General features: G+C 47.8%; 1 pseudogene; it reads right to left on the bottom strand.

Moving 5' to 3' along the window:
• Positions 1-1,033: 1,033 nt before the first annotated feature.
• On the bottom strand, positions 1,034-13,206 carry LOC112853555 (heterogeneous nuclear ribonucleoprotein A1-like 2; annotated as a pseudogene).
• Positions 13,207-14,066: the final 860 nt, after the last annotated feature.

Raw genomic sequence — 14,066 nt, forward strand, 5'->3', positions numbered from 1 at the left:
CAACATTGGGTTATCACAAACATCCGTCAAAACCCTTTAGTCTGACCGTGCCCTTGTAGCTGCATGGACGGTAAGGCACCCTTTGGAAAAGGATCGCATTTGGCTCTGACCTGGCTTGATCATTGAAGGAAGTTGGGGGTGGAAGGAAAATAAATTGCAGGGGGAAGAACAGATAGGATGAGGGGAGGGGGAACAAGGAGAAAGGGGGCAGGGGGGAGGAACCATAAGCGCACCGACTGTAGAGGAGGAACACTGCCTTTGTGGGAAACTGCGTGGTCACTCCTGAGGCATGTGTGGGCCTTCGCCCACAATGGGGCCAACAGCCTCTTTCGGAAGGTGATTCATGTGGCTCATTCTTCCCTTTGGTGTGTGCAAATCATTCCCATCGTGGGCACTGGGGTGCTAATTCTTTTGCCTCTTCCGCCATCTTTTCTTTTGGAGTCTTGGGGTGATTTCGTTGAGTTTTTATGGACAACTCATTTTCTTAAATATGAAACTTCCTGACTCATCCTAGTCTGTTTTAATTTTTTTTCTACATCTCAGTGTTATGTTTCCTCTGGATAGAGACTCATGAGTTTAAGGTCTAGACCAGTGCCATCCAATAAACGTATTGCCATGTGGAAGTGTTCTATATTTGGGCTGTCCAATATGGCGACCACCGGCCACATGGGGCCATTGGTGACTTGAAATGTGACTAATGTGGCTGATGCACTGAAATTTTCATTTTAATGAATTTAAAGTCAAGTAAATCAACATGGCCAGTGGCTACCATATTAGAGAATAGATCTGGATGCTAGACCCTTGAGGAGGAAAGAAATAACCTTTGTGTTGTTTTTTTAAAGACATGTTCATCCAGCATCATGATCAGACTATTACATTTTGCACAACAGCATGGGTGCCAAAAAAAAAAAAAAAATCTACATTAAAACCCTTTGTTGGAATGCTTTACACTTTCCCCAGAACAGACACTAAAGTAACCTGTTATACCATTAGTCACAAATACAGTCCTCACAAATACAGTCACAAATTTTGCCCATACACATGAGTATTGTCTAAAGCACCTCTTTTTTGTAGCAGCTAGGCCCTGCCACCACTGTGCGTGGCTGAATTCCTGAGTCTGTTGTAACCTGTAGCTTCCCTGTCACTTTTCTGGCTCTTTTCTCCTGCTAAGCTTTGCTGCCCGGTAGTAATTAAAACCTTCTGCCACCGCCATAGCTACTGCTGCTGCTGGAACCGCCATAGCCACCTTGGTTTCGTGGTTGGGCAAAGTGTTGGCCTCCCCCACCATAGGGGCCAGAGTTTCTGCCTCCAAAATCTCCTCCTTTCGTGGGTTCCAAATTTGAAGATTGACTGTTGTAATTGCCAAACTCATTATAGCTTCTGCCTCCTCCAAAGTTGCTTCCATCAGATCCATTATAATCGTCCCCACTGTCACCATATCTATCACCCCTTTGATGGCCACCAAAGCCACCTCACCCACCGATGTTTCCTCCACAACCAAAGTTGTCATCCACCACCTCCACGACTACCACCAAAGTTTCCAGAATCACTTGGATCTCTTTGGCCGGATGAAGAACTAACCACCTCTTGCTTAAATAGACCTCTCCTTACTTCACAGTTGTGGCCATTCACAGCATGGTATTCTTGAATGACAATCTTGTCTACAGAGCTATGGTTGTCAAATGTTACAAAAGCAAAGTCTCTCTTGCCACTGTCTCGGGCAGTCATGAGGACAATCGCTTCAATTTTCCCTACTGCTCAAAATAATTTCTTTTTTTTTTTTTTAATTTTTTTTTCAACGTTTATTTATTTTTGGAACAGAGAGAGACAGAGCATGAATGGGGGAGGGGCAGAGAGAGAGGGAGACACAGAATCGGAAACAGGCTCCAGGCTCTGAGCCATCAGCCCAGAGCCCGACGCGGGGCTCGAACTCACGGACCGCGAGATCGTCACCTGGCTGAAGTCGGACGCTTAACTGACTGCGCCACCCAGGCGCCCCAAAATAATTTCTTTTTTTTTAATATTTTTATATGTTTTTATTTATTTTTCAGAGAGAGAGAGAGAGAGAGAGAGAGAAAGCATGAGTGGGGGAGGGGCAGAGAGAGAGGGAGACACAGAATCCGAAGCAGGCTCCAGGCTCTGAGCTGTCAGCACAGAGCCCGACCCAGGGCTCGAACTCACGGACTGTGATCATGACCTGAGCTGAAGTCAGACGCTCAACTGACTGAGCCACCCAGGCGCCCCTCAAAATAATTTCTTAGATGATGTTCTTCAGTGTCTTCTTTAACGCCACCAACAAAAATCTTTTTCACAGTAAATGCGCGCAAGGTCTTTGAGAATCTTCTCTTGGGACAGCCCTTTTGGGTTCCACAACTCTTCCATCTACCATGGCTGTGTCCACCTCCTCCACAGTGGCCTGCATGACAAACCCAAAGCCTCTGGAGTGCTTGGTGTTTGGATCTCTCGTCACCACACGGTCCGTCAGCGTTCCCCATTATTCAAAATGGCACCTCAGACTCTCCTCCATTGTTTCTAAAGGTCAAGCCACCAACAAAGGGCTTCTGCAGCCTTTCAGGCTCTTTGGGAGACTCTGACTTAGAACAGCGGTGGGAGATGAGACTTTAATGACGCTTACTTCGCAGTATCCATGAGCAGCAAGGAAGAAATGATCTTTATGATACAGCATTGGGATGGCTACACCACCTTCTGAATGCTGTAAAATCTGCTAAACCTACTAACCTTTCCCGTAATTTTAGACTAACTCATACATGCCATAGTAAGTCTGAAGATAACATCGTTTTCTGCAGTATCCATGTTTTTATGTATACAGACACTGTTTCTCCTAATTACTTGACTTTTAAGATATCTAGGAGGCTATGTGTGTAGTAAATGTAAAAGGCTTTGAAGTTAGATGGACCTGGGTCAGAATCCTCATTCTGTCACTTACAATCTCTAATAACCCTTTACCCGCTTTCCATCTTCAAGGTTGCAGAGGGACGTGCCATATTCCTATGATGTGGCCTTCCTCCCCTCTCTCCCAGGCACAGTTGAGTTGTCTAGACAGGACAGGTAGCCCAAACTGGGCCAACTTGTCCTCTCCCTGGGAAATTTGGAAGAGAGATTGAGAGAGAGAGAGAGAGAGAGAGAGGAAGAGAGAGCAAAAAATCAGATGCTTCGGGTGGCTGAATCTATACCATTAACATTGCTTACTCTTGGTTTCCTTGTTTTCACATATGGACCACAGACTTCAAGGGAGCTGGTGTGCAAAAGAGAAGAATTATGCAGACAGGCTGAACGGGGCACAAATAAGAGTGGAACAAGGACAGTGACGGTCACTTGCCTCTGTGTCACACATGGCAGTGCTTACCAGTACCTGGTTCTCCTCTTCTTTCTGGCCAGGAAAGGATTACACTTCTCCAGCATTTCGGCAGGGCCATGTGACTAGAAGCAACACGTTGTAGTTTCATGGCCATAGACAGTGAAAATCTTCTGTGAGATTCTTCAGGCTCTCGCTTCCTCCACTGGGGCAAGTTAAGAAACCTAGTACTGTGACGGCAGATCCAACAGCATCAAAGAAGCTTGAGTCTCTGAATCACCACACAAAGGACAACCGCCCTGAAGAACCACCCAAACCTGCAGCCTAGGGGGAATAACGTTTGCTGTCTTAAGCCACTGAGATTTTGAGGGTATTACGGCAGCATAACTTGGCTTCTTCTGGCTAATTCTCTCTCTGAGCCTTAGTTCCCCCATCTGTGAAATGGGACTAAGATGGCTCTGTCCGAGGAAGCATCTGGTTGATTCTAGTACAATCTTTGTCCACCGGGCACTGCAGTCAGTGTGATACACTCAGCACAAATCCAGGGTCGCCTGAAACACGTTCGCATCAGCCCGAGGAGCTCAAGCCAATCTCGAGAGGGGCCCATCGCGGAGGATGAATTGTCCTTTGTCAGGGGAGGCACAAGGGGACGAGTGCCGTGCAGGCTGAGACTGTTTGCGTTACCGTGGGAGCCAGATAGTCCTCACAGAAAATCGGGGCAGGCACCCAGGGCTCTGTGCGATGCCCCCCTCTTTCATCTTGCCACTGGCAGATGGGCAGTGACTCACAGAGCCAACCCTTGAAAGAAAGGAATGGGTTCTACCAGCTGGTGTTTAAGGAACAAAAGCGAAAAAAAAAGAATGAAAAAATAAGGCTCCTGTAAATGTGCTAGCAATACCAAGGCAGGTTTTGGATATCCTTCCCATATCCCCACACACTCCCCTCAGGCTGACCTGTGCCTCCATTTATGCTTAGCTTCACATCTATGGAAATTTGGAGTGTTCCTGTCGGTGCGCACGTGTGTGTAGAGAAATTCGTGTCTGGGATGCAGCAGAACATTCTTCTCCGAGTTCTGCGTGTCACTTACTCTATCTGGTGTTCGCTGTTGGAGAGAAGATCGACTGTCATGGCGACAGCTTTGCTCGCCAAGCCCGGCATGCTCAGCCAGTCAGAAGGACGCATTTATGGGCATGAGTTTGAAAATGGAAATTAGGTCAGTTGGGTTTCTAACCTGCAGAATCGGTCTTGTTATTCTATAGTCATCCACTGGGGACCCAACAGAACACAGTTCCTGGTAGCTATGGGCTTGTCTTTCCTTCTGAAGTGGCCATAGATAGGCCAGTGGTTTAGCCAGGAGCCATAGCATCTGTGCAGGTTAGGAGACCACACATTCTCTGACTCATGAGTGCCTTTCAGCCTCCACTAAGGTGTCAGGCCAAGGACCTCAAGAGGATTGGCCAACCTTTCAGAAGAAGAGAAGCACGGCTGGTCAGAGAGGAGATGCTCTGTCCCGGAGGGTCTCCGGTCCTCCCCTAAGCCCAGATGCACTTGCTTCACACTGGAACCCCTCACGTGCACTGGCCACTGCTACAGGACAGGCAGAAATGGATGAAGAGAGTAAGAACTGATCAATCCTCACCTTCATTCATTCTTGGCCATCCCTAGGATCTAATGTACTAAATGGCCGTGGCCATTCTTACCTTCTTGCCAATGGTTCCTTCACTGGGTGGGGAGGGAGTTGGATTTCCCAGAATTTTTTTTTGTAAAGTCATGATCCCCAGAGCTCAGAGTCCACCACCGGAAATGTGTGTGTGCTGCACCCAAGCTTTCTTAAAAGGGAGCTGGACCCTTGAAGGCTGTGTCTCAAAGGCAGAAGCCAAACGGGGAAGAGAATGTGTGTATCTGTTTGTGGTTTAGAAGGTCGGAGACTCCATTTCTTTCCTCTGGAGCCTGGAAAGGGCTTTCTGCGCCTTTCTCAAGGAGCATTTCATTTGTGGGTGAGAGGCATTTGTTTATGTTAACGGCAGCGTATAAAATTAAGTGAGTGGCTGGTTATTTCACTTCCAGCACTCAGAGCTCTTACATCGTGCAGTTATTCACAGAGTGTACTTTGTTATTTGTTTTCTTTTTATTCTCCAGGGGGATTTTAATGAGGTTAACTCTCCATTATTCAGGTGATCCAGTTTGTTTGCTGGCAGCTGAGTTGGGCCCAGAGTAGAGAGTAGCTGGAAGCAGGCAGGTGACAGAGGTGCCGTGACGGAGGAGGAGGGTTTGTCGGGACCAGTGATTGAGGAAATGAAGAAGAGGGATAAAGGGCCAAGGGACCGGGTGTCAGGCTTGTTGACCGATTTGCTATGGAACCCCAAGAGCGAGCAAATAAATAACCCCACAGTTGCCAAGGGCAGGGTTGCCCTCACATCACTGAAACGTCACGCGACCCGCCCACAGAATTGTAAATATTCCACTAGCCATGTTAAAAAATGTTAAAAGGGATAGATGAGTAATATTACTATTTTGAGAAATTTTTCATGTGACCCAGTAGGTCCAAGACACCATCGCGTGAAGTTAATTTCTGGCTCCTTTTCTTTTTTCACGCTAAGTCTTTGGAACCTAGTGTGTGTTTTCCACTTACAGCACGCTGCGTCACAGATTAGCCCCATTCCGGGGCGTTCAGTAGCCACACGTGGCCGGTGGCCACGGTAATGGTCAGCAAGGGCTGAGAGGACTAGAAGGAGGTAATGAGCGACACATGGGAAAGAATCCTTTGTCCACAGAAGAGTTTCATAAGCTTTTGCCATGTTATGTTTTGGATCATTGTGGGATGCCCAAGAGATGGCCAGAAGGAAATTAGATGTGGAACCTGCGGTCGGGTGGGAGCGGGGGAAGCAGATAGAGAAGACCAATTGGTGAAGGCAGGTTGGGGGTGATAAAAAAAAAAAAGAAAGAAACCTGTTACTATGTTCTGAAATACGTGTTGTGTGAATGCCCAGGCACCGGTCTTCATTAAGATTTAGCATCTTGACAGATGCACCCATAAGAATCAGGGTCTAGGCCTGTCCAAAGAGAGCAGACTTCCCCTAAAGCTAGAAGTATTGGGGGGATATTACTGCCTATCTGCCACCTTCCGAGTCATTCCCTCGTCTGGGATACATCAAGGATTCAGGTACAAGTGCTTTGCAGGTGAATCATCTGATGCTCTAGCTGTTAAGTTCTTGACCTCATTGCCAATGACTGTCACCTCCACTCCTCTCCAGCCATGGTTCCATGTATTCTAGAGGGAATCTCCAGCATGCTACTTTCCTGCCATATAAGCATCGATTCCTTATAAGCATTGATTCCATTTCTAAGTCTCTCTCTCTCTCTGTCTGTCTCTGTCTCTCTCTCTCTCTCACACACATACACACACAAGAAATACACAGCACTTCCCCAATCCTTTTATTCAAAAAAGAAATATTTTTTATTTTATATTATACAACATGTTTAAATTAAAACATTGTATTAAAATATATATGTTAAAATGTCAAAAGGCACAGAAGCGTATAAACAGAAAATAGATGTATTCTTAAGTATTCACAGCTATTTTTTTCTATTTCATATCAAATAAGGATTTGCCATGCCTTATCATACCATACCATATCATTTTCTATAATCTGCTTTTTCTCTGAAGTGTGTATTATGGACACACATCTCCACGTCATCCTTTTTTTTAATGTTTATTTATTTTTGAGAGAGAGAGAAAGAGCACGAGTGGGGTAGGGGCAGAGAGAGAGGGAGAGACAGCATCTGAAGCAGGCTCTAGGCTCTGAGCTGTCAGCACAGAGCCCGACATGCGGCTTGAACTCACAGACCGAGAGATCATGACCTGAGCCAAAGTCGGAGGCTTAACCAACTCAGCCACCCAGGCGCCCCTCTTTTTTGCTGCTATAAATGCAACAAATGCTCCTACACACACCCTGCACAATTGTCATTTTTGATCCTTAAGGAAACAGTTTTACGGTGAAATTGTACCGTTATCAATATGAACATTTGACAGTTCTCAAGAAACATTGAGCCTTCTGGGAGGCTTATATTCATCTATATTCTTTTCAACCACTTCTTGAGAGTTGTGTTTCCTAACTCCATAACAACACTGGTTATTTTCATTCTTTTCAATTTTGTCAATCCAATAGGTCTAAACTACCTTATTACGTATTACATTTTTGCTTCTTTGATTATGGGTGAAACAGAGCACCTTCAAATATGTGTTAAACATTTGTATTTCTTTCTCTGTGGATTGCCTGTTCCTCTTTTTTGCCCATTTCTATACTGAGGTGTTGTCCTCGTCTTACTAACTGAATGATAGGAGTATGTTGCCTATAATATACCCTGCAGATATTTTCTAATTGTTTACTTTTGACTTTAAGTGCATTTGCTTAATCTTTCCATTGCTATTGAAATCAGATCAAAATAATCATGTGGAGAGGCAGGAGTGGAAAATCGGAAGAAGATGTGACTGTGGGAAGAAATAATTCAGTGCTTTCCCTTAGTGATTAAATGACCTAAAGGAAATATGTGGGAGCAATGTGAAGCTGTATATCTGGCATGAATCTCATTTTATTAAAAAAAGTACAAATTTGTATTTTACGTCAGTAAATGACTGAATCTTTAAACTCCAAAAAGATGAAAAAATAAAGGATAGTTTCTCTTCCAGAAATGATTTTAAGTTTATTTGTTTAAGAGAGAGAGAGTGCACACAAGCAGAGGAGGGGCAGAGAAGAAGATGGAGAGAGAAAGAGAGAGAGAGAGAGAGAGAGAGAGAGAGAGAGAGAAAGAGAATCCCAAGCAGGCTCCACACTGTCAGTGCAGAGCTTGATGTGGGGCTCAAACTCATAAATCATTAGATCACAACCTGAGCCCAAGTCAGACGCTTAACCAACTGAGCCACCACCCAGGTGCCCCTCTTCCAGAAATGATTCTGATTTCTCTTCAGAGAAATGCCAGCTGGGGTCTAGAAAGGAAGATGGTCTTGGAAAAAGAACTTTGCTACTTTAGAATTAATGATAATAACCACTGGAAATACTTCACAGTTTAAACAAGTTTCTCCAACATCATCCCTTTTCTCACAGATGAGGCTAGTTAAGAATGGCATTTGTTCCAGAATCATTTGTAAGTATCTACTCTATGCTAAGTGCTTCTGGAAAAGGAATAACTCTTTGCCAATTGGCAGTGAGGGCAAGAGCATAATGAAGTCAGGTATTACTCTGAAGTGCGTGGGCCCAGTAACTACAGAAGAGTCAATTAGCACAGCCCTGTGAGGAGACTGAACACACAGGGGCAGGGCAGTGCCTCCAGAATGCTAGAGACAGGTGTGGAGGGATGAAGGACTGAGTCTACTGCAAGGATCCAAGAAGTCTTCAGAAGAGGCAATCTTCAAGCTGACTTTGGAGAGAAATGTAGTCAAATTATCCAGACGCTAAGAAAGCAGATTTCAAATAGTTCAGAGGAAAGATAGATACGATTGCAAAGATCAGGAATTCTGGAAGCACTACCATGTTCAAGATGCTCTGCTAAGTGGATAGTTTGAGATACAAAAATATAAATAGTGAGAACGCTCTATACACAGACCATAAAATGACAAAGAGTACAGGAACCAGCACATTGGTACCCATGGTTTCAGTATCGGCCAGCCTCTGATGTGACTCCTTTTTTTATTTTTTTCTTAATATTTTTAATGTTTATTTTTGAGACAGAGACAGAGGGCAAGCCGGGGAGGGGCAGAGAGAGAGGGAGAGGGAGACACAAAACCAAAGCAGGCTCCAGGCTCTGAGCTGTCAGCACAGAGCCCAACGTGGGGCTCGAACTCACGGGACTGCAAGATCATGACCTGAGCCGAAGTCGGTCGCCTAACCGACTGAGCCACCCAGGCACCCCTGATATGACTCCTTTTCAAATAAGATGTATTTTCAAGCTACAATAATAATGGCTCTCGCTTACGTGGCCCTTTTCACTTTCCAAGCTCTGTTTCAAGCACCTTACATGTAATAGCTCATTTAATCCTCCTAACAGCCCAAGTCTCCCTTTTGCATGTAAGGGAATCGAGGCACAGAGAGTTTAAGCCACTTACCCAACCAAGGCTGTTTAGCTTACCCGGGATGGGGTCGAAATTTGAACCTGAGCTGAGATGTGAACCCAGCCACTCAGACTGCATCATTTGTGTTCACGATCACTATTCTCCAAGCGGATACATATATTGAGCATTTACTATGTTGCAGGTCTGTGCTAAGCACTTAGATGTTTAATCTCAACTGCCCTACTCTGTGAGGCTATGGGGTTGATACTCTAATTCCCCCACCTTTAATAGATGAAGAAACTGGGCATTAGAGTTTATTTGCTTGCCCAGGGTTCACAAAGGAAGAAGAGGGGCAGAAATTTGCACCCTGGGAGAATGACCCTGGAGAGAGCCAGAGCTCATAGCTTGATCACGGAAGTATACACTGAAGAAGGGAAGGAAGGGATGGTCTCACGGCCGTTGGCACTGGACCTACGCACCTGCTGTTACAGTACCCCGAAGCCCCAAAGCAAGTGAATATTCAAAGAACCGTCAGTAAGCATGAGGAAGGTTGCAGGATCTGGAAGTGACAGATTTAGGTAAAAGGAAACTGGAGGGGAGGGGCATATGAATGTCCTAATTTTCTCAAGAGCTGTCAAAGAGAGATGGGACTTATTCCCCCACGGCTTCAGAGGCGGGAATGAAGAGGGGTTTTCCAAGAGTAAACTCATAAATGGAACAGAGTTGTGAGTCCCTTGGTGCCAGAGATTTTTGAGAAAAAGCCGGGGAAAGAAAATGTCAGCAAGTTTAGAGAGGGGAATTCTGCATTGGAAGCAGAGCTGGTGTAAGTTGCCTCTAAGGTCACCCTTCTGTTAGCTTATGGAATCTTAATCATCTTCAAACATACTCAGTGCCTTTTAAGAAAATTAATATGTGACCAAGTGGAGACACGGGAAGTTCCTTCAAAGCTCTCCAGCCAGCGTTCTCTTAGCTAGTGGTTGCATGTTTTTAGCAACGCCTTGGTGCATGGGGTTCATAATCACGATCCTCAGGAAATAAAAGTGCCTTCCATATTTGTTTTAATTTTTTTTTTAATGTTGATTCAGTTTTTTGAGAGAGAGAGAGAGAGACAGCCTGAGAGGGAACGGGAGACAGAGAGACAGGGAGACGCAGAATCCATAGCAGGCTCCAGGCTCTGAGCTGTCGGCACAGAGCCTGACGTGGGGTTCCAGCCCGGGAATTGTGAGATCCTGACCTGAGCCAAAGTTGGAGGCTTAACCGACCGAGTCACCCAGGGGCCCTACTAACAGCTCACTTTTAACCAGTGATTAACCCGGATGACCCAGGCTCTACCTGTGACAAATAGCAAATGTTCTGGAACAGTCCCTCAAGGAGAAGACTGAACGGGGTCAAGTCTGAAGCAGTTTCCCAGCGGGAACCCAGAGGCAGCACCGCCCCTGTCCATTTCCTCCACTGGCCACGCCCAGGTCCCAGGGATTATTATCTAAGTGTCGGCCCGTGGGTTATTTAGCTGTTTCGGGGATCGGAGCACTCCGGCTTGTGAGTTCGACTGCCAGGAGCCTCCGAAACACAGCTAGTGCTCACCATGCACGTGGTCCCCAAAGCACAAAAGGTTTCTTCTTCCTTAGGATTGCCTGATGGCCTGGGCATGGATACTAAGAGATAGATGGTGACACCAGCTTCAAAGGTAATCCCCAACGACCCCAGCAAGATGCCCCAAATAGAATTCTTCCCGAAGGCCAGTAGTTCACTTGACTCAGAGAGCTTCTTTTTTTTTTTTTTAATTTTTTTTTTTTTAACGTTTATTTATTTTTGAGACAGAGAGAGACAGAGCATGAACGGGGGAGGGGCAGAGAGAGAGGGAGACACAGAATCGGAAACAGGCTCCAGGCTCCGAGCCATCAGCCCAGAGCCCGACGCGGGGCTCGAACTCACGGACCGCGAGATCGTGACCTGAGCTGAGCTGAAGTCGGACGCTTAACCGACTGAGCCACCCAGGCGCCCCTTGACTCAGAGAGCTTCTAACGCCACTGTCTGCTTTGAGGGGGGAGGGGGGCGTGCACACAGCCAGAACTGTGCACTTCAAATCCCTACTTCATTACCTTTCCTACCTGGCTGCTCTCATCATCACCTATGAACTTCTAGGACTCACCCTGTTAGGGCTGGCTGGTCGCACAGCACCCTGCTGTCACTCCACTCCTGGGACTGGCCTGGAGAAATCCTTTCCTGTGCCCCAGAGGGAACGTGAGCCACCCCAATGAGAGGAGCCCGATGGCCTGGATGGGGGGCGGGGGGCAGAGTGGGCTTGCTGCTGGGTCCTCTGCCACTCCGGGGCCGGCTCTGCCGTCGCACGGTTGTGCCAGGGCTCTGCACACACAGCCGTGCTCCAGGGAAGATGCGGTGGCCTGCAGACCTGTGTCCTGGTCCCAGGTCTGCACTTTCTGGGTGGTCCCGGGGCTGTGCGGCGTGTTTCCTCAGCTGGGACGCAAGAGCGATACGCACTCCCTGGCTGCAACGTGGAGACAAAAAGGGACAAAAAGGAACACCTTTGCGAGCTGAGAAACGCGCCACCATGGAAAACAAGTGATGCGCAACCTTCAAATGGAAGGAAATGGGGACACACACTCCACGGCGGGTGAACCTTGCCATTCTGCGAGTGAAAGAAACCAGTCCCAAAAGAAGTCGCTCCCTGTGGCTACCCATTCAGACAAGGAATCAAGAAATAAATGCCTGGATGAGGAGAAAAAAGTTCCAAAGGAATATTCCAGTATTCCAAAATCTCTCATGGAAGTCTCTTGTAAATTTCAGAGATGCCGGGCAATATAGAACAGAAAAGGAGTGGGGCGCCCGGGTGGCTCAGTGGGTTGAGGGTCCAACTCTTGGTTTTAGCCCAGGTCATGATCCCAGGGCCGTGGGATTGAACCCCACGCACTGGGATCTGCACTGAGTGTGAAGCCTGCTTAAGATTTTCTCTCTCCCTCTCTCTCTCTCTCTCAAAGCTAAATATTTAAAAAAATCTTTTTTAAATGCTTAAGATAATAAATTTCATGTTATGTGCATTTTACCACAACTTAAAAAAAAAAAATAGAAGCACATCACGTGCTCCCAGAGACCCTTTTGTTTGAGAGCAGTTTCCGAGAGCAGTTTACATACGCTAAACACTCGATCAGAGTTTCTGGAATTGAAATGCTGTCGGCTGCTTCAACCTCTCCCGGAGGGACGTCAGCGAAGGAAAAGTCCTGCAGCCAGAGAAGAGAGCTCTGACTGGATGATGAAGAACTCTCTGACGACAAAGGGAGAGCAGGGCCCTCCAAGTGCCAGGAAGCGAAGGACGAGGGCTGGGACCACCACCGAATCCCTCAGCTTCCGGGGTTTTCTACCTCTGCTCCTGTTACCTCAGCCCTCCTCATCCAGAAGACAGACTCCCGGGAGCAAGGAGCAACTCGCTGCTGCCAAACGGCTGGAAAGACACCACAGTCTCCTGCTTCGTGAGGGTCCTTTCTTTGGTCCCCTCCCCGCCCCCTCAGCAGACCTCAGCGCCTCCTTCACGGAGAACGGACAGACCCCCCCCCCTAAGTCAACCCCCTAAGTCACCAACTTATCTGCATAGGAACCTCCCCTCTGGCCTCCAGAGGCTCTTGATGACATGGCTTGAGCCGGGGTCGACCCCAGGCAGCCACGCTTCCGCTCCTGAAGCCAGTGGTACCTCCCGGCCCTCACATCTGCAACCACCGTCCATCCTCTCTGCCTTCCTCAGCCTCTCTTCTCTCTGTTGTTACAACACCTCGGCCTCCCGGACTTCCCCGTAGCTCTCAGACCTCCGGTCTACTGGCCCAGCCATCTTGGCGCTAACGAATCTCCTGCCCGGATTCCACCTCTGAACCGTGGACTTTTTTGTACCTCAGAGCCTGTTGAGGCTGGCCGTTTGAGGCCTTGAAGCAGCTCCTGGTACCCCGGTTCTCCTGACATTTCAATGAGTAACACCACCCGCCTCCCAGGTGCAAAAGCCGGAACCTCGAAGTCACCCATAGCTTTCCTTCCCTCACCCCCGTATCTGAATCCAATTATTTGCATCTCCTGAGTGCCTGTGGGATCCGCTGACTCCCTTCAGCCACGTCCCCACTCTCTGCTGTGGCCTGTGTGGGTGCGACAGTCTGACACGGCTCCAGCCGGAAGCCTCTGTTTGGGGCCGGGGCCCAGCAGCTGCCACACTGACCCAGGACTCCTGAAGAGTCCCTACGTACAAAGGTTCTTCTTGGCAGGGTTAAGAGCAACCAACACAGGACAGAGAGGGAGCTGGGGCTGGCAACGGTGGGGAGCCTTAGGGGCCTGGACCTGAAGGGAGCTGCTTTTCGGTATCGCTAGAGAGAGAGTGACAGCTGGGAGAAGGGTCTGCCAGGCGGGAGCTTGGCCACAGTCGGGAAGACAGCCGCTACCAACCTGAGGCCACGGTGGGGAGAGACTGGGGAACAGATACCCTGACTTCGCCCTCTTCCCGCCTCCTGGGGGCTGAACCCCTCGGGAAATCGGAGGGCAGGGTCGCCTATTGTTCCCGGTCCATCATCTCAGCCTGTTGGGACATAGAGGGTGGAGAAAGGCAGCAAGCGGGTCTGGAGAGACAAACAGAAAACACCCAGCGTATCCTCTATCAGTCTCCGTACTGCAGCTCCAACGACTTTTCTATAGCACAGATCTGACCTT

The sequence above is a fragment of the Puma concolor genome, chromosome B2 (assembly GCF_028749965.1).
Source record: "Puma concolor isolate L17-30 chromosome B2, mPumCon1.1.hap2, whole genome shotgun sequence".
Lineage (NCBI taxonomy): Eukaryota > Metazoa > Chordata > Mammalia > Carnivora > Felidae > Puma > Puma concolor.